This window comes from Peromyscus maniculatus, chromosome 1 (assembly GCF_049852395.1).
Source record: "Peromyscus maniculatus bairdii isolate BWxNUB_F1_BW_parent chromosome 1, HU_Pman_BW_mat_3.1, whole genome shotgun sequence".
Taxonomy (NCBI): domain Eukaryota; kingdom Metazoa; phylum Chordata; class Mammalia; order Rodentia; family Cricetidae; genus Peromyscus; species Peromyscus maniculatus.
Window position 1 is genome coordinate 24,177,982 of NC_134852.1, and position 21,581 is coordinate 24,199,562.

Sequence of the window (21,581 nt, forward strand, 5' to 3'; positions counted from 1 at the left end):
ATTAGACACCACAAAAAGTCCTCTTGCCGTATAATTATCAAGTCACTATACACACAGAATAAGGAAAGAACATTAAGAGCAGCAAAGTTAAAAGGCCAAGTGGCTTAAAAAGGCATACCCATCAGAAGAAACAGGTGACTTCTCAATGGAGACATTTGAAAGCCAAAACATCCTGGACAGATGTTATGCAGAAACAAAGAGACCATTGATGCCAGCCCAGACTACTATACCCAGCAAAACTTTCAATCACCATAGACAGAGTATACAAGATATTCCAAGACAAAACAAGATTTAAATAATACCTATCAAAAATCCAGCCCTGCAGAAAGACTTAGAAGGAAAAGTCCAATCTAAGGCGGTTAGGTGCAATCATGAAAGCATACTCAATATATAACCCCACAGGTGCAAATCCCTACAAAGGGAAATACACACACACTACCACCAAAAAATAACAAGAATAAACAATCACTGGTCATTAATATCCCTTAATATCAATGGACTCATTCACCTATAAATAGACACAGGCTAACAAAGGGCTTAGGAAAAACAGGAACTATTCTTCTGCTACAAACAGGAAATACAGCTCAACTTCAAAGACAGACACTGCCCCAGAGTAAAAGGCTGGGAAAAGACTTTTCCAATCAAATGGACTTAAGAATAAGTTGTGTAGCTATCCTAGTGTCTAACAAAATAGACATCAAACTAAAATTAATCAAAAGAAATTAATAGGACACTTCATATTCATTACAGGAAAAATCTATTAAGATGAAGTCTCCGTTTATGCCGCAAATACAAGGGTACCCCCACATTTGTAAAAAATATCACAAAAGCTTTAATCACACATCAAACCCTACACACTAATAGTGAGAGACTTCAACACCCCAATCTCACCAGTGGATACGTCTGTCAGACTGACACTTAACACAGAAATAAGGGAACTCATATGTTTTGACTCAAATGGGCTTAATATACAACTATAGGGCATTCCATCCAAACACAAAAGATTATAACTTCAGGTGGGTGGTGGTGGCAAACACCTTTATTCCTAGCCCTCATTAGGCATGTACTACATAGAAGGCCAAGAAATCTGTCTAGGTAAAGCTACAAACTTGACTCTATCATCCTGATTAATCCTTCTCAGATCTCTGAAATTGATAGCTAAGCTGACTGTAGCTTTGTTAACTAGACAACAACATATATATATATATATATATATATATATATATATATATATATGAGATTTTTCTGTTTATACGTCTCTATATGTTCCCTTAATAATCAAAATAAATAAATAAAAGCCTGACACGATAATTAGTCTTGGACATTGATCTTATACACTCTGTATGACTTGCAAACTCAGCTAAAAGTACATGGTTAAACTGAGATTTCAGAGGTTTAGAATTTTAAAACTAAAAAAGATATCTCAAGTGGCTGAAAGACATTGAAGGAATTGCTCAACATCCCTAATCATCAGGGAAATGCAAATCAAAACAACTCTGAGATGCAACCTTACACCTGCCAGAATGGCTAAGATCAGAAACACTGAAGACAGCTTATATTGGAGAGAATGTGGAGCAAGAGGAATACTCCTCAACTGTTGGTGGGAATGCAAACTTTTACAGCCACTCTGGAAATCAGTATGGTGGTTACTCAGAAAATTTGGAATAAGTCTTCCTCAAGATACAGTCATATCACTCTTGGGCATATACTCAAGGAATGCTAAATCTCACCACATGGACACATGCTCAACTATGTTCATATCAGCATTATTCATAATAGCAAGAACCTGGAAATAACCTAGATGCCCCTCAACTGAAGAATGAATAAAGAAAATATGGCACATATACACAATGGAGTACTACTCAGCAGTGAAAAACAATGATATCATGAACTTTGCAGGCAAATGGGTGGATCTAGAAAATATCATCTTGAGTGAGGTAACCCAGACTCAAAAGGACAAACATAGTATGTATTCACTCATAAGTGGATACTAGATGTGAGGGAAGGGATAGCCAGACTGCAACCCACAACTCCAGAGAGGCTAGCTAACAGTAAAAGACCCTAGGAGGAACACATGAATGACCTGTGAAGGAGAAATGGATGAGATCTACATGAGTGGACTGGGTGTCGAGGGGTGGCTGAGGGCAAGGAGTGGGGAATAAGAACATAGGAAAATGGGACGGTCAATCTGTAACAGGGACAGAGTGGGAGGGCAGGGAGGAAGATACCATGATAGATGAGGATATCATGGGAATAGGAAGAGACAGGGTGCTGGAGAGGCTCTCAGAGATCCACAAGGTTGACCCCACCTTGGTCGGCTGGCAGTGGTCCAAAGGGTGCCTGGACTGGTCTACTCTGGTGACCAGCCTAGCAAATAACCTAGCTGTCATCATACTTTGTCCAGTGACAGATAGAGGGAGATACAAAGATCCACAGCCAGGACCAAGTTGAGTTCTGGGAATCCAATTGACAAGAGACAGGAGAGATACTGCAGGCAAGGGATGTTGAAATCATGATGGGAGGATGTGTAGAGATGATGGACCATACTAATGGAAACCCATGAACTGTGGTGTGGTGGCTGTGGAGCCCCCATGGGACTGGACGAGGGCCCATGGACACGGAAGATGGTTGTTTGGCTCAAACTGTTTGGGGGCACCCAGGCAGGGGGATCTGGATCTGTCCCTGGTGCATGGGTAGGCTTCTAGGAATCTGGTGTCTGTGGTGTGAGACGTTGCACAGCCTTGGTGCATTGGGAAGGGCCTTGGACCTGCTTAGGCTCAGTGTGCTGGGCTCTGCTGACTCCTCATAGGAGACCTTGATTTGGGGAATGTGAGGATGTGGGGTGGCTTGGGAAAAAGGGCTGGGGTGGGAGGAGGGAGGACTGGGGTCTGAGGATAGCATGAGGAGTGAGGAGAAAGTTTCTTAACAAAGAAAAATAAAAAAGACATCACATCAAAAGAGGCAGGGAGATACAGAACTAGTTTAAGCATTAAATAAGGAAGCAACTGCAGTGTAACAAGTGCTCAGATTACAGCATTTTTTCAAGTTTTATCCCCTCTATTGTTTCAATTGCTTTTAAAAATAGTTTATATAATAATGTGAGCATAATAAGAATAAATGCTTCCTGCCTTCAAAAATTAAAAAAAAAAATCAGAGGATGACTTGTATGTCCAGTTCAACATGCTGGATGGAAAACGTTTCTAGCAGCTGCTGACATAAACACAGATATATGTGGCTCTAAAAGTGATTAGGAAGTTAGGATTGTTTATGATCTGACACAAAAGGACGATGTAATCTACAGGTAGAATGTCTGGGGTTTTACAAGGGTCTCTTACGTCTGCATCCTTGAAACCCTGCCAAGGTGATAATATGTCTCCAAAGCAGTACATCCAATTTAAGCATTATAAATCAGATTCAGCCATGGATGCACATAGTTCCACCTCCCACAACTGTCACAAGGTGCCAGAAGTATTTTAGAATCATGGATCGTGAGTGTGGGATTCTGATAAATGTGCAGGTGCCATGGCTATTCTGGCTTCAAGAGAGAGGGACAAGAGATAGATAGACCTTGATCTCATACTGGGACACACCAATCATTACTGCCAGCTTCAGGCATTGCTCAAAGCTTGGGTAAATGCACTGATCAAAATGTTCTTGGAGGAGGAGCTTTTTCTCCTTACCGTGCACACTGTGATCTTTCCATTGCTTCCTTGGAGCTTCAGGGTGACCTTGCTGGTCATCATATTTAACTGAAGGCACCATATGACCTAGGGAACATTCCCAAGCAGACCTCACTGAGGAACTTGAGGGCATCTGGTGACCAAGGTGCACTGATTGTGTACCCAGTGTTGGGCTACCTGGATGCATTGGGAGATGTGGTTTCATTGAAGGTCCTGGAGACACATGGGGACCTAGGATCCTTTCAGGATCTGAGTGACACAGGAGACTTGACTGCATTAGCATTCCTAGAGGAATTATGGGACTTTCAGACATTTGGAAACTCGGTTTGCTTATAGAGGATGGATGTTTTTGAAGCTCAGGTCTCTGGCACAAGGAATCTGCATGGGCAGAGTTGACAAGAGGGACAGAACCTTCTCAGCAGGCCTGCCTATCATGAGTGTCACAGCCAGGCTTCCCAGGAACTTCCTGAGCCACCTTCTGTTTCTCCCAAGCTCCTCTGTTCTTGGACCATATCTGGAGAGAAAAAGAAGAGAGGAGATCAGTAGAGGCCAGGTGGCCAATTTAGGTTCCAAATATGAAGATTCTGGATGAAAAGCCTGAATATTGGTCTATACTCAGCACCTATTATTGATCTCTCAGGTTCCTAGACACAAAAAGGAAGAAGACAGGTTTAGCTGAACCTGAAACACACAGACTAAGGGAGCTTCTACAAGAATCTAGGAGTTTGCAGGGGAGCCATGATGTCTAGTCCACTAAAACACTTTGGAAGATCATTATCCCTTGGCATCACATCATGAGTCTGCACTAAGGGCTAAGGGACATTTGACTGCAACCTGGGATACAGCATCATACCCTAATACAAACTGTTGGGCCAAGTAATCCCAATAATTCAGGGCCACTAGAAGTAGAAGAGTCAGGAATGTGGGGGTGGCTGCTGGGGGACAGGCTATCTGAATAGAAGAGAGGGAGACATGAGGGGGACATACCTTGATAATCATTCAAGCAAAACCTTTCTGCAAGTGCCATGCATTGCTCCTGGCTCAGGTAAATTCACTTTTCAAAATGTACCTGGAAGGCAAGCTTTTGTTCCTGGGTGAACACTATGTTTCCTCTGCTGCTTCACTGGGTGAATCTTGTGACCTTGGAGGGTCTTGAGACACTAGGAGACCTTGTACACATGGTGGACCTGAGGGACATATGGAACCTTGGGTATCTGTGATCACTGGAGAACTACAGGATTTGTTGCTTGGAAGTACAATGGGGCATCCACTCATTCCAGGCTGCAAGGGGGAATTCTTGCAGGACCTGAGATCTGGTGATTACAGAAGAATTTGATCCCATTGTAATATCTTCTTACATTGGAGAACCTGGGACTAAAAACAGAGATCAGAGATGCCCCACAGTCACTAACTCCTACACTAATTCTTTGCCATCAACTGTTCTAGGCTTGTGGTGAACTTCATACAAGCTCCAAACACACATACCAGCTCCACAGTGCTACCAAGGGAGCTCCAATACCTCCCTCTCCCCCATCAAGGTACTCCCCCAACCTACCTTGAGGCCTCACCTCACCAGGAAATCAGTAGGTTGCTGCAACTTGCTCAGGTCCCTCTCAGTGTTTGAACACTATTCCAGGAGCCAGGGCTTAAATACCTTCTCCAAGTTGAAATTTCAAAAAGCTTCACCCATGTTTTGGCTCCTCCTACCATGTAGGCTAATCCATTACTCACACCCACCCTTTTTATGCCCCTCAGTATGAGCCCCACTCCAGGAATCCTAATCTTACTGAATTAATCTATTTTTTATGTCAGGGTCTTTCTATTAGCCTAGTGTGTTCTATCATTCCCAATGTTGACCAGCATGGCCTCAAACTTATATATATTACCTTTTTATGCTCCTGAAAGCTAGCATTAAAGGTGTGGGTAACCAGGACCCTGTGAGGTTTAATCTTTGTTTTCCAAGTGATTATGGAAGGACAGCATTGTATGGAAAAATGGAAACTAACAGAATATTGGCCATGCCATCTTAGTTCTAACGTCCAAAATGAATTTGTGCTCCAATGTTGCCCTGATTGGCAGCCCTTACCTTAACACCAGATCTTGGAAAAGTATTGGAGGTTAGGATTGTATATTGCTTCTACAGGCCCTGATGGGAAAACAAGTATGTTTTTATTGGAGATGGAGAAAGAAAGATCAGGAGTTGTAGGCCAGCCTAGACTAACTACATCCTTAATTCAAATCCTACCTGGGCTACAGGAGATTCTGTCTCAATACGGAAAAATCCATCAAGCAACAAGAGACACAATCTCTCCATGAGTCTCTAGGTTTTCAAATGAGAAGAAAAATTCCACACCCTCAGTGTTATCAAGGGCTACATATGAGCAAACTCTGAGAGCATAGACCTGTAATCCCAGCTACTTTGGAAACTGCACCAGGAGAACTGGCCTTTCAAGGACAGCCTGGGCTACAGAGTGACTTTGAGGTAAACCAGGCATATATGGCTTGAACTTTTTTTTATTAGTTTCTAATTATCTTTTTTTCTTTTTTATTATTATTATTTATTTTACAAAACTATTCAGTTCCACATAATAGCCACAGATTCCCTTGCTCCCCCCCCCCCCCGCGCCCTCCCCTTCTCCCCAGCACACCCCCCATTCCCACCTCCTCCAGATCAAGGCCACACCCAAGGACTGGGAACAACACGACAGACTCAGTCCAGGCAGGTCCAGTCCCATCCTCCCAGATTGAGCCAAGCGTCCCTGCATAAGTCCCAGGTTTCAAACAGCTAATTCATGCAACAAGCCCTGGACCTGGCACCACTGCCTAGATGCCTCCCAAACAGATCAAGCCAATCAACTGTCTCACCTATTCAGAGGGCCCAATCCAGTTGGGGGCCCCTCAGCCTTTGGTTCATAGTTCATGTGTTTCCATTCATTTGGTTATCTGTCCCTGTGCTTTATCCAACCCTGATTTCAACAATTCTCGCTCATATAAATACTCCTCTTTCTCACTAATTAGACTCCCAGCGCTCCATCAGGGGCATAGCCATGGATGTCTGCATCCAGATTCCTCAGGCCTTGGATGGGGTTTATGGCACAACCATTAGGGTGATTGGCCATCCCATCACCAGAGTAGGTGAGTCCCGGCTGTCTCTCGACCACTGACAGCAGTCCTTTGTGGGGGTATCCCCGTGGATTTCTGTGGGCCTCTTCAGCTCTTTGCTTCTTCCTTTTCTCATGTGGTCTTCATTTACCATGGTCTCCTATTCCTTGTTCTCCCTCTCTCTTTTCTTGATCCAGCTGGAATCTCCTGCTCTCTTTCCCTCGACCCTCGCCCTTCATTGCTCCCACTCATGTCCAGGTTGTTCATGTAGATCTCATCCATTTCTCCGTGTCTTTCTTGGGGTCCCGTTTTCCAGGTAGCCTCACTGGTGATGTGAGTAGCAGTCCAGTCATCCTTGTTCCACATCTAGCATCTTCCTATGAGTGAGTACACACTATTTGTCTTTCTGAGTCTGGGTTACCTCACTCGGGATGATTTTTTCTAGATCCATCCATTTGACTGCAAACCTCATGATGTCATTGTTTTTCTCTGCTGAGTAGTATTCCGTTGTGTATATGTGCCACAATTTATTTATCCATTCTTCAGTTGAAGGGCATCTGGGTTGTTTCCAGGTTTGGGCTATTACAAACAATGCTGATATGAACATAGCTGAGCAAGTGCTCTTTTGGTATGATTGAGCATTTCTTGGGTATATGCCCAAGAATGATAGAGCTGGATTGTGGGGGAGATTGATTCCCAATTTTCTAAGAAAGTGCCATATTGATTTCCAAAGTGGTTGTACAAGCTTGCATTCCCAAGAACAATGGAGGAGAGTTCCCCTAGTTCCACATCCTCTCCAGCATAAAGTGTCTTCAGTGTTTTTGATCTTAGCCATTCTGACAGGCGTAAGGTGTTTTCTCAGAGTTGTTTTGATTTGCATTTCCCTGATGATTAGGGATGTTAAGCAATTCCTTAAATGTCTTTCAGCTATTTGAGTTTCCTCTGTTGAGAATTCTGTTTAGTTCTAAAGCCCATTTCTCAATTGGACTGTTGGTCATTTTGATGTCTAATTTCTTGAGTTCCTTATATATTCTGGATATCAGTCCTCTGTCACATGTGGAGTTGGTGAAGATCTTTTCCCATTCTGTATGCTGTTGCTTTGCTTTGTTGACCATATCCTTGCTCTACAAAAGCTTCTCAGTTTCAAGAGGTCCCATTGATTGATTGTTTGTCTCAGTGTCTGTGCTACTGTTGTTATATTTAGGAAGTGACCTCCTATGCCAATGCGTTCAAGACTACTTCCTACTTTCTCTTCTAGCAGGTTCAGAGTAGCTGGATTTATGTTGAGGTCCTTGAGCCACTTGGACTTAAGTTTTGTGCACGATGACAGATATGGATCTATTTGCAGCCTTCTACACGTTGATATCCAGTTATGCCAGCACCATTTGTTGAAGATGCTTTCTTTTTTCCATTGTACACTCTGGGCTTCTTTGTCAAAAATTATATGTTCATAGGTGTGTGGGTTAATGTCAGGGTCTTCAGTTGGATTCTATTGGTCCACATGTTGGTTTTTATGCCAATACCAAGCTGTTTTTATAATTGTAGCTCTATAGTAGAGCTTGAAGTCAGGGATTGTGATGCCTCCAGAGGTTGTTTTATTGTACAGGATTCTTTTAGCTATCCTGTTTTTTTTTTTTTGTTTTTCCATATGAAGTTGAGTATTATTCTTTCCAGGTCTGTGAAGAATTGTGTTGGTATTTTGATGGGAATTGCATTGAATCTGTAGATTGTTTTGGTAAGATTGCCATTTTTACTACGTTAACCCTGCCTATACATGAGCATGGGAGATCTTTCCATTTTCTGACACCTTCTTCAATTTTTTTTTCAGGGACTTAAAGTTCTTGTCATATAGGTCCTTCACTTGCTTGGTTAGTATTACCCGAAGGTATTTTATGTCATTTGTGGCTATTGTAAAGGGTGATGTATCTCTAATTGCCATCTCAGCTTCTTTGTCCATTGTATATAGGAGGGCTACTGATTTTGTTGAGTTGATCTTGTATCCTGCTTTGTTGCTGAAGGTGTTAAAAGCTTTATCAATCCCTGGGTGGAATCTTTGGGGTCACTCGTGTATGCTATCATGTCATCTGCAAATAGGGAAAGCTTGACTTCTTCCTTTCCAATTTGTATCCCCTTAATCTCCTTATGTTGTCTTATTGCTCTAGCTAGAACTTCAAGTTCTATATTGAATAAGTATGGGGAGAGTGGACAGCCTTGCCTCATTCCTGATTTTAGTGGAATTGCTTTGAGTTTCTCTACATTTAATTTGATGTTGGCTGTTGGCTTGCTGTAAATTGCCTTTATTATGTTTAGGTATGATCCCTGTATTCCTGATCACTCCAAGACTTTTATCATGAAGGGGTGTTGGATTTTGTCAAATGCCTTTTCTGCATCTAGTGACATGATCATGTGGTTTTTTTCTTTGAGTTTGTTTATATGGTGTATTACATTGATGGACTTTCCTATGTTGAACCACCCTTGCATGCCTGGGATGAAGCCTACTTGATCATGGTGGATAATTGTTCTGATGTGTTCTTGGAGTCTATTTGCCAGTATTTTATTGAGTATTTCTGCATCAATGTTCATGAGGGAGATCGGTCTGTAGTTCTCTTTCTTTGTTGCATCCTTGTTTGGTTTAGGAATCAGGGTAATTGTAGCCTCATAGAAGGAGTTTGGTAATGTTCCTTCTGTTACTATTATGGAACAATTTAGAGAGTATTGGTATTAACTCTTCTTTGAAGATCTGGTAGAATTCTGTGCTGAAACCATCTGGTCCTGGGATTTTTTTGGTTGGGAGACTTTTAATGACTGTTTCTATTTCATTAGGGGTTATTGGACTATTTAAATAGTTTATGTGGTCTTGATTTAACTTAGGTATGTGGTACCTATCCAGAAAAATGTCCATTTCTTTTAGCTTTTCCAGTTTTGTGGAGTAGAGGTTTTTGAAATATGACCTTATACTTCTCTGGATTTCCTCAATGTCTGTTGTTATATGCCCCTTTTCATTTCTGATTTTGTTGATTTGGATTCTCTCTCTCTCTATCTTTTGGTTAGTTTGGATAAGGGCTTGTCTATCTTGTTGATTTTCTCAAAGAACCAACTCTTTGTTTCATTAATTTTTTGTATTATTCTCTTAGTTTCTAATTTATTAATTTCACCTCTCATTTTGATAATTTCCTGGTGTCTATTCTTCCTGGGAGACTTTGCTTCTTCTTGTTCTAGAGCTTTCAGGTGTGCTGTTAAGTCACTAGTGTGAGATATCTCCAACTTCTTTATGTGGGCATTTAGTGCTATGAATTTCCCTCTTAGCACTGCTTTCATAGTGTCTCATAAGTTTGGGCATGTGGTGTCTTCATTTTCATTGATCTCTAGGAAGTCTTTAATTTCTTTCTTTATTTCTTCCTTAATCCATTGGTGATTCAGTTGAGCATTATTCAGTTTCCATGAGATTGTAGGTTTTCTGTAGTTTTTGTTGTTGTTGAAATCTAACTTTAAACCATGGTGGTCTGATAGAACACAGGAGGTTATTCCAATTGTTTTGTATCTCCTATTCCCACCTCCTCCAGATCAAGGTCTCCTCCGAGGACTGGGATGGACCTGATAGACTCAGTCCAGGCAGGTCCAGTACACTCCTCCCAGTATCTGTTGAGATTTGCTTTGTGGCCAAGTATGTGGTCGATTTTAGAGAAAGTTCCATGGGGTGCTGAGAAGAAGGTATTCTTTCTCATTAGGATGAAATGTTCTGTAGATATCTATTAGGTCCAATTGGGTCATGACATCAGTTAAGTCCTTTATTTCTCTGTTAAGTTTCGATTTGGGAGATCTGTCCAGTGGTGAAAGTGGGGTGTTGAGATCTCCCACTATTTATGTGTGGGTTTTATATGTGGTTTAAGCTTTAGTAATGTTTCTTTTACATATGTGGGTGCCCTTGTGTTTGGGGCATAAATGTTCATAATTGAAACTTCATCTTGGTGGATCATTCCGGTGATGAGGATGTAATGCAAAACTTGATCTCTTTTAATTGATTTTAGTTTGAAGTCTATTTTGTTGGATATTAGGATGGCTAAGGAAAGTCTTTTCCCAGCCTTTTATTCTTACGTAGTGTCTGTCTTTGAATTTGAGATGTGTTTCTTTTTTTTAAATTTTATTTATTTTATTTTACAATACTATTCAGTTCTATATAACAACCACAGATTGCCTTGTTCTCCCCCTTCCTGCCCTCCTCCCCTTCCCCCCAGCTCACCCCTCTTTCCCACCACCTCCAGAGCAAGGCCTCCCCCAAGGACTGAGATCAACCTGATAGACTCAGTCCAGGCAGGTCCAGTCCCCTCCTCCCAGATTGAGCCAAGCATCCCTGTATAAGTTCCAGGTTTCAAACAGCTATCTCATGCAGCGAGTCCAGGACCTGGTACCACTGCCTAGATGCCTCCCAAACAGATCAAGCCAATCAACTGTCTCACCAGTTCAGAGGGCCTGATCCAGTTGGGGGAGATGTGTTTCTTGTATGCAGCAGAAAGATGGGTCCTGCTTTCATATCCATTCTGTAAGCCTATGTCTTTTTATAGGTGAATTAAGACTGTTGATATTAAGGGATATTAATGACCAGTGATTTTTCATCCCTGTTATTTTTGGTTGTAGTGTGTGTGTACTTCTCTTCTTTGGGGTTTACTGCTGTGACTTTATCTATTGCCTGTGTTTTCGAGTGTGTATCTGACTTTCTTCGGTTGGAATTTTCCTTCTAGTGCTTTCTGTAGGGCTGGGTTTGTGGATAAGTATTGTTTAAATCTGGCTTTGTCTTGGAATGCCTTTTCATTCCATCTATGATGATTGAAGGTTTTGCTGGGTACATTAGTCTGGGCTGACATCCATGGTCTCTTAGTGTCTGCATTACATCTGTCCAGGTCCTTCTGGCTTTCAAAGTCTCCAATGAGAAATCAGGTGTAATTCTGATGGGTTTACCTTTATAGGTCACTTGGCCTTTTTCCTTTGTTGCTCTTAATATTCTTTCTTTATTCTGTACATTTAGTTTTTTAATTATTATGTGTCGAGGGGACTTTTTTGGGGGTCTAGTCTGTTTGGTGTTCTATAGGCTTCTTGTATCTTCATAGGCACTTCCTTCTTTAAGTTGGGAAAGTTTTCTTCTATAATTTTGTTCAATATATTTTCTGTGCCTTTGAGTTGGTATGTGTCACCTTCTTCTATCCCTATAATTCATAGGTTTGGTCTTTTCATGGTGTCCCAAGTTTCTTGGACATTTTGGTTCATGACTTTGTTGGCTTTAGTGTTTCCTTTGACTGATGAAACTATTTCTTCTACTGTATCTTCAATGCCAGAGATCCTCTCTTCTATCTCTTGCATTCTGTTGGTTATACTTGCATCTGAAGTTCCTGATCTTTTACTCAGGTTTTCTATTTCCAGCATTCCCTCTCTTTGTGTCTTCTTTATTTTTTCAATTTCCCTTTTCAGGTCTTGGACTGTTTCCTTTCCTTGTTTCATTGCTTTTTCATGATTTTCTTTCAGTACTTTATTGTTTTCTTCCAGTACTTAGTTGTTTTCTTCCAGTACTTTATTGTTTTCTTTCTGTACTTTATTGTTTTTGTCCAGGACTTTATTGTTTTCTTGCAGGACTTTATTGTATTCTTCTAATTTGTTTGCCCTTTCCTCTAGTTGTTTACAGCATTCTTCCAATTTTCTTGTCTTTTCCTCTACACAAGCCTATACCTTCTTCATGATGTTACTCATAAGGTTTCTTTCTTCTGCTTCTTCCAATTTTTGATGTTCAGGTCTATATGTTGGAGGCTGGCTAGGTTCTGGTGATGCTGTATTGCTCTTCATTTTGTTGTATATACTTATGCCTTGACCTCTGCCCATCTCCTTGTGGTTCCTTCTTGGTCTTATCAGTGTACTTGGTTCAGAAAGAGCTGACAGATTCAGGAAGTCTCTCTCTCTTGTCCAGATGGGAGTTCTCTTGCCCAAATGGGAACTCTGGGGCAGGATGGAAGCTCTTAACTGGACCAGAAGTCTCTGGTCTCTGGTCCAGAAGGGAAGTCGGGGGCAGGATGGGAGCTGGGGGCCGGTCTCTCTTGAACTTTCCATTTGGGAAAAAAATGGGATGAATATAAGAAATTTACGTGAATGAGACAGATGACTTTTTCATGTTTACTATATATTAGGGCCCTGATTCAATCTCCAGTCTTTAGAAGATCAGGAAAGGCAAGAGGAGAGAACTGAAGGTATGTTTAAATTTTGTGAGGAAGGCATGGCAAGAGGCAAATGAGATGGAATTTCTTAGGTGGCTTGAAATAGACCTTCCAATCTCAGCTTTGCCCCTATGCCAGCACCTAAGACACAATGACACACCCATTCCAAGGAGATTTTTTTAAGTCTTTAAATGAGTTTTAAAAATTACATTTTATGTAATGTGAAGATTGTGGAGTCACATGGGGAGGTCAGCAGACAAGTTTTAGGAATATACTTTTGTCAAATACTTTTTCCAGGTGAGCGATATTGGTGGAATCTGAACTAATTGCTGGCTTTTTAGGAGAAAAGTGTATTAAATGTATTTTAATTACCTTGGCATATGGTCTACCATTAACCCCAGGACTCAGAAGGCAAAGGAAGGTGGATCTCTGTGAGTTGTCTAGCCTGGTCTACATAATACTTCCCAGGACAGCTGTAGCTACACAGAAAGACCTGAGACATCCAATGTATAGATGTGAACATATATGAAATCACATTCCTTTCTCTCCTTCCTCTCCCTCACTCTTACCCACATCAAACTCACCAAATGCCAGGATTATCATCTTTAATAAAAATGAATACAGAAGTAAATAAAAAAGAAAATAAGTAAGACACACAGAGACACCTAATGGAGTCCATTAAACCATTAACTGCTGACCTGACCATGTGGCCTGCACCAGTGTATGTTTGTTATACCCAGTGTCTAAAAACCTATAAAGAACCCAAGAAAAGTCATGGTTCACTAAATTGTACTACTTTTTTCTTCTTTTCATTTCTTTTTCTTTTTTATGTTTCTAGAGATAGGGTTTCTCTGTGTAATGCTGGCTATACTAGAACTCGATCAGTAGCCCAGGTTGGGTTTGAACTCACAGAGATTCTCCTGCCTCTGCCAGTCAAGGTTGGGATTAAACATGTGTAGCACCATGCTGAGATCCAGTTGGACTTTGGTGATATCTATACTTTGTTCTGTCATGGGTTCCCTTTGAGGAGTGAGTAGACATAGTGTGTGTTCTGTCTCTGTATCAAAAGTTTTCCTATACTACAAGTTCTGACAGATGAGTAAGACTTAGATTACACAGACAATTTTTTAAATGTACTACAAGAACAAGCTAGCCAGCAAATCATGGGGTCACACATCTTTAATCCATGCACTAGGGAGGAAATGGCAGGTGGATCTCTGTAAGTTCCAGGATATCCTGCTCTTTCTAAACAGTTTTGGGATAGCTAGGGCTACTAAGAGAAACATGTTCTCAAAAAACTTAGTAATTAAAAAGAAAGAAAACAAGTTACCAAATTTAAAAATGGAGTATAAAACTAAATTGAAATTTCTCAAAAGAGAAACACTTTTAAATAATATAAAAAATGCTACCTGTGGTGGTAGATAACTTTAATCACAACATCAGAAGGCTAAGGCAGGAAGAAATCTGTAAGTTCCAGCCTGGCATGGTCAACATAGTAGGATCAAGGTCAGCCATGACTCTAGACAGAGACTTTGTCTCAGAGAAATAATCAAACAATAATATTAATAAGAAAAGCAAGGAAGAGGAAGATTTCAACATCTTCACACATCAGATAAATGGAAAATATAAACTGGGATTTAAGCTTACCTAGTCAGAGTGGACAAGATAAAAATAAGAGGAATGGCAACATATGCTGGTGAAGATGTGGGCAAAGAAGAATACTTACTTGTTGCAGATGGGAGAACAGCCACTATAGAATCAATGTAGATATCGCTCAAAAGCTGATAAACTGGGGCTTGGGGTACAATTCTGTAATGCCAGTCACTCAGCGTGAGGCAGACAGACTGAATATCAGGTCTGGGAAAGTCAGTGAAACACTGTGTCATAATAAAATTAGAAAAGGGAGGGGGCAAAGAAAGTGGGACTTCAGGGAAAGGAGTTTGCCACAGAGCCTGGTGACCTGTGCTCTATCTCTGAGATAAACAATTTAAAGCAACAAAAGGAACTACTAAGCAAGCAGGGGTGGCACAGGCATTTAATCCCAGCATTCAGGAGGCAGAGGCAGGCAGATCTCTGACTTCGAGGCCAGCCTGGTCTACAAAGGGAGTTCCAGGAAACCTAGGGATATTGCAGAGAAAAAGACTCTATCAAAAAAGAAATAAATTAATTAATAAGTACTAACAGAAATTCTGGTGTGAACACTTTTTTAAATGTTTGAAGAAAATACGTTTTTCTTTAACTAACATAGAATATAAAAACAAGTAACAAATTTCTAAGGGTGTTTTTGAGACAGTCTCACTCTATGGGCCACAGTGGCCTGGAACAAGTACAGATTAGCCTGCCTCAGTCTCCAAAATACTGAGAATAAAGGCCTGTACTCCAACAACAAGCTAAATGCTTTCTTTTGGAAAGTTTTTTTTTTAATTTTTATTTATGTTTCTCAGATTGTGTCTGTCTTCTGTGGATAGGTGCCCAAAGCCTATAAGAGGGTTTCAGAGCCCCTAGAACTGCAGGAATAGGCATTTAAGGGGTTCAGGACCAAGTTTACATATGGCAAATTCCAGCCTTCAAGATCAACAAGCAATCTGCTCATTGTGTGTGTGTGTGTGTGTGTGTGTGTGTGTGTGTGTGTGTGTGTGTGTGTGTATGTGGTTACTCTGCACATATGTGTGTACAACCCAGGCACACCCAGGATCCTAGGATGATTATGAGCCAGCTGGTGGTAGGTGAGAATTGAAACAGGCTTTCCTTGTAAAACAAATGATCCTGACTCACTGATCTATCTCTTGAGCCCACTGAAAGGAATCCTCAGTGACTGGACATGTCTAGTCACAGAATTTTCTAAAGATTTGAAGGTACACAATGAGAAGCAGATAAATTGAACACATTAAATTTTACTCAAAAAGCACTCGATTTAAAGAAAAATATAAATGTAACTAAAAGGTATCTTTAAAAAACGTGAGGTACTAAGAAAAGTTCATGGTAACACAGACATTTAGCACACACCTGGAATCTCAGCACTCAGGAGGCAGGAGGAATAAGGCCAGAATCTGAGGATCAGCCTAGGCTACATATATGGAAACATTGGTTCAATACAGAGACAAATTTATATGATTATTCTATAGATCACAAAATCTAAGCCAATTAATCTGGAAAAAGAAAAATTTCTGAGGAACTTGTAACTCCTGTCCAATTGTCAGTCAGCAGCTACTATCAATTAAGCAATCAAGAAAATGGGATGACTTAGAACACACTTTCAGTTTCCACCTATCATGGGTGCTCCTCTGGAACATCATGAGAATTCTCCCCTTTGTACTTACCACCATGATTATTGATCAAGATCTGGAAACACAAAGGAGAAGTCAGAGGAATAACTGAGTGCCCCCAACTGGGACACCTGGTGAACATGCTGGATAGAAAGCTGGCTATAGCCACACACCCACACACAGAGTTCTGAGGCCTTTGTTGTCAAAAAGAAAGTAAGAAGGGAAGATGAGTAAGACTTGACACCAAAGGACTAGGGAAGGTTCAGCTAAAACAGTGTTTCTAAAGCTATGCATAAGGAACCCTAAGGTAGAACAAAGAGGGAACTGTAGAAAGGGATGCAGAGAATCAGGCAAGAGAGAAGTGAAGTATGAGCACTGAACAGAGGCTGTACAGTAGAGCACACTTAGGACAATGAAGAGAATGGACTGGAAGAGCTCAGTGTGCATAGATTGTTTTGTTTTCCCTCAGATTAGATTCCCAGCTGGTTGTTCGATTTTTTCACTGACCCTGGCAGAGAGTTATTTGGGTCTGGACCCCAATAGCTTTTGCTAGACTAATCCATAAAAAGGAAATGAAAGTTATTTACAGCAAAGATTTAAGAAACCAAAGAAAGTACCTGAAAATGACAACATAAACTGGGATGAGGCCCCCTCTTCCCACCCCACAAGGCTCTCTTCACAGATGGGCAAATTGAATGATATGAAAATGACTAAATTATCCCAGGAAATTTACAGTACAATTGTGTCCAACTTTAATTGCATTCACTTTTTCGATATATTGTAAGTTTATTTTACAGTGATGTTTGAGTGTTTTACTTCCATGAAGATCTGTGCACCTTATGAATTCCTTGTGTCTGTTGAAGCCAGGAGAGATCACTGGATTCCTTGGAACTGCACTTACAGATGGATGAAAGTAATATATGGGTGACAGGAAAGGGACCTGGGTCCTCTGGAAGTGCAACAAGTACTCCTAACCACTGAGCCACATTGGACCTCTCCCATTTTATGGTCTGCTTATAAAGAAGAAATATGGTTTTTTCTCAAAATCTATGGAATCCTGACATCTCACAGATCTAATCTCTTATTTCCTGTCACAAACAAGATTTGTGTCTTAGTTTTTCTATTCCTTTGAAGAGACACTATGACCATGGCAACTCTTAGAAAACATTTAATGGGGTAGCTCACTTACAATTCAGAGGTTGAGTAATTATTTTCATGGTGGGAAACAGAGCAACATACAGGCAAATGTGGTGCTGAAGCTGAGTTCTTGTATCTTGATTCAAAGGCAATAGGGAATGGACTGAGTCATTGGAAATGGCTTAAGCATATATGAGACCTCAGAGACCACCCCACAGTGAAACACTTCCTCCAATAAGGTCACACACACTCAAACAAAGCCACATCTGCTAATATTGCCACTTCCTTTGCAGGGCCATTTTCATTCTAATGACCAAAATTTAGCATATCAGATGATTTCAAAATGTTTTGTGGAATATTACTTTAACTATGTGAAGATGTGTTACATTTGTTTATGTTGCAGAATATTACTTTATCTATGTAAATGTGTGTTATATTTGTTTATACTGCATTTGTTTAAATATCTACAGATGTGTTTATTTGTTTTCCTTGCCTCCCTAAGGCATCTCATTGGTCCAACACAAAGGCAAACATCCAGTAGCTAGGCAGGAGAGACATAGGTGGGGTGGTGGGAAGAGAGAATAAATAGGAGGAGGAGTCTAGAAAGAAAAGTAGAGTGGAGAGAATGAGGAAGAAAGAGAGGCAGGTACCCAGGACCAGACAGACAGACAAGAAGGTCAAGTAGGACATACAGAATGAAAGAAAGGTAAAAATACTGAGACAAAATGTAGATAAGAGAAACAGGTTAATTTAAATTATAAGAGCTAGTGAGACACGCATAGGTAAAGCCAAGCACTCATAATTAATTATGAGTCTCCTTGTCATGATTTGGTAGCTGAAGGGTGGACCAAAAGAAAGCATGATACAAAGAATATGATATTCCATTGTTACTGGAACTATTCTGTACTGTTAGTTTCCATTATTTCCACAATCTTGTGTAATATCAAAATAATAAGCCAGATCAAATTTTTATCAACAAGCAATTAAAATTATATATATATATATAATCTTACATAGATATATAATCTTATATATATTATATAACCATATATATATATATATATATATATATATATATATATGCCTAGTGTTTACTATAATTAATAATAAAGACATTTTGAAAAGTCATGTGGTAACTTACTATTGTGGAAACTCCCTAAAGTAAATAAGATAATTTAAATTTCATTATGCTATATAGAGGAGATAATGCTCCAACTAGAAATTTTAAGTAAATTAGTTGCAAAAACTCTGGATTTGGTCCTGGGTTTCAGCACCAACAATGTAAGTAAATTTGTTGCAACAACACTGGGGAAAGGTTTCCTCACTACCTGGAGAGTCAGGCAACACCTTGAGCTGCTTAGGACAGCTCTGACAGCTGGAAATGTAAGGGAACAGTTCAGCCATGGAGGGCAAGGTATTCCAGACACCTCAAGCTGCTCAGAAAAATAGCTCTGCCCTGAAGGTGTCCTGGACACCTAGAGCTGTTTAGCGCAGCTCTGATGGCTGGAACTGCAAGGAAGAAGCCCAACCCTATAAGGGAAATTTTTCTGACTTTTCTGGAAAGTCAGGCCTAGAACTGCTTCACCAGGGAGGGGTATCATGACTGTTCTGGAAAGTCAAGCTATACTTACCTGGTGTGATGGGGGATCGTCTCCCCACAGGATATATCAATACTGTTTCGCTCCTGAAGAACCACTATAGCTGACCTTTGCTCAGCCCCCACCTAAGGGGGCTTCCTATGAGAGCTCTGCTTCTCCAGCCTAAGATGTTGCTTCTTTTGCTTCACTCTGCAAAAGGGGAAACCCCTGCAGAAATGTAGCAATCTTTTCCAGCTCTGGGGAATAGTGCAACATTTTCAGCTCTCTCTTGCTCTGTCCATTGAGGGACCTCTCAGGAAAGATCTTCTATTAAGCTCCACCTTGCTCTGCTCTTTCAACTCTCCCTTGTTTTGTCCACTGAGGGACTTCTGAGCAAGGATCTTCTCTATGCCAGTGAATGAAGATCTTCACACCCAAAAATCTTTTGAGAAAGAGATTTATTTGGGAAAGAGGAGTCCAGGAGAGTAGCTACCTGTAACTGGGTGAAGAGAACAGAATTTTTTAATGGACAAAACAGGGTGGTTTACACAAGATATCTTGGGGGTGTAGTCAACTAGGGGTTGACTTAAGGCCCAAGGTTCTACTGTCCTGCTCTGTGATTGGTTGGTTTCACAAGTCAGTTGGCCAGAGGCAGAGATGGCTCTGATCTGACTAAGCCAAACTGTGTTGCTTTTTGCCCTGATCTGAGACATCTTTCCCTACTTCCGGGTGCCATGGTCAGGGTACTTTTCTTTAGCCAGCCCTTTTACCTTACAGAATTCATATGCTACCAAGTAAAATTTCAAGTAACAGGAATTAGTTACATCTTTTCAGTAGTTGGTCAAAGTGTTCCCACAGTCCACCCGGCCCCCAACAGCATAGGCTATTGTCAGTGTTATTGATTACCTTCCACAACCTGATAGTAAGGCCTTATTCCTGAACACAGAACTTAACTTATATCATTGAATATGGAGAAAAGGATCCAGTAAACAAGAGGAAGCGTCATCGAAGATGATTATCATTAATAGTCCTGGAAGGTACTGTGCACACTGCAGGAGAAGAAAATCAATCATCAATATGACACATCTACAAAAGTGAGCTATCTTCAAGATATACTGGTGCAATAATGGCACAACTTTGTGGGAGAAGTCAACACCTTTTAATTGAACTTAAATCCAACTACATCAGATCAAACCCATAACTAACACTGATAATGAGGCCAATCCTTCAACAAAAGAATGGCAAATGAAAATGTGATACATACATAAATTATACTCAGCTGTGGAGAAAAATGAAGTCATGAAAATTTTCAGATAACTGGGTGAAACTAAAAAGTATTATAATGAGAGAGGTAACCCAGACATGAAAAACAAATGCTAAATGTTCCTCCTTATTTGTGCTTCCTGTCTAAACATTTGTGAATATGCATTTATAACCTGGAATAACTAAAGAACTAAGAAAGAAAAACTGGAGTAATTAATGAAAAAGCTTGAGATACTGGAATAGCATGCAGGTGCTACAAAGGGAGAAATAGAAGAAATTCAGGGACTTGAACTGATATGGGTACAGAGAGAATACAGAGTGACAGAGAGGAAGGAGAGATAAATACTACGAAGGATGTTTGGAGGGACACAGGGAAGTTTACTGTCTCATATTTATCTAAAGTCATATATAATATGCATGTATTAACATTATTTTAAAGTTGTTATGAAATTTATAATGATAATACTCCCTCCAAGTGCAATGGACTGTAAGGGAAAACTCCAGCACCATGCATGAGAAACTCCCTCTCTAGTTGTTCAGGGTACTCCAAGTGACCTTCAAAACAATACCAAGTATTATTGCCCTTAATTGATTGGCACACAGAACTTAGATTACAACTCTGTTGCCAAAGTCACAATACACTAGACACAGAATTCGGAGGAATTGAATTGAAGTTGACCTGGAAACTCTTATATGACAAGTGGCTTTCATAAAGTGAAAAGCTGCAGAGGGAGAAGAGCAATCACTTGGCTTATCCAGGTGTGTTATCTGTGAACCACAACAATAACTTGACTGGCAAGATATCCATGATGTTGCAATAGTGGAACATTCATCTTGGGGGTTTCAAGGGTTGTCTAATGGAACTTAAAGCACACTCAACTAGTGGGAAGACATGTCTGGCACTGTACACATAGACAACCACTTTGACCTGGAACCACATAGATCTAAGAGGTGAACCTGCTACTGCAAGTATCAGGATCCAGTATAGTTTCTATCTGTTTTCTTAATACCTATCTCTTACACACAGATAAATATAATACCCACCCTCATCAAAGAAGCTTCTTTTTGCAACATATGGAGACTATTACAAAGTCCCACAACTGGTCAAAATGCAGAGAATAATTGAATGCAAGGTGACCAACCACAACTGATAATACATCTACAATGAGTTCATTCAACCGAAAGGTTGGAAAAAACACCGAAGAGGTGACAGAAAGGCCCAGCGCCTAAGAATCCTAATTGCTGGTACATATATCCTAGACATGACAGGAAAATACACCTATGAACTCTCAATAGTATATTTAGTGAAATGTGCTATCATAATCACACCAGTTGGTATAGAAATAAGGGCAGGGGAAA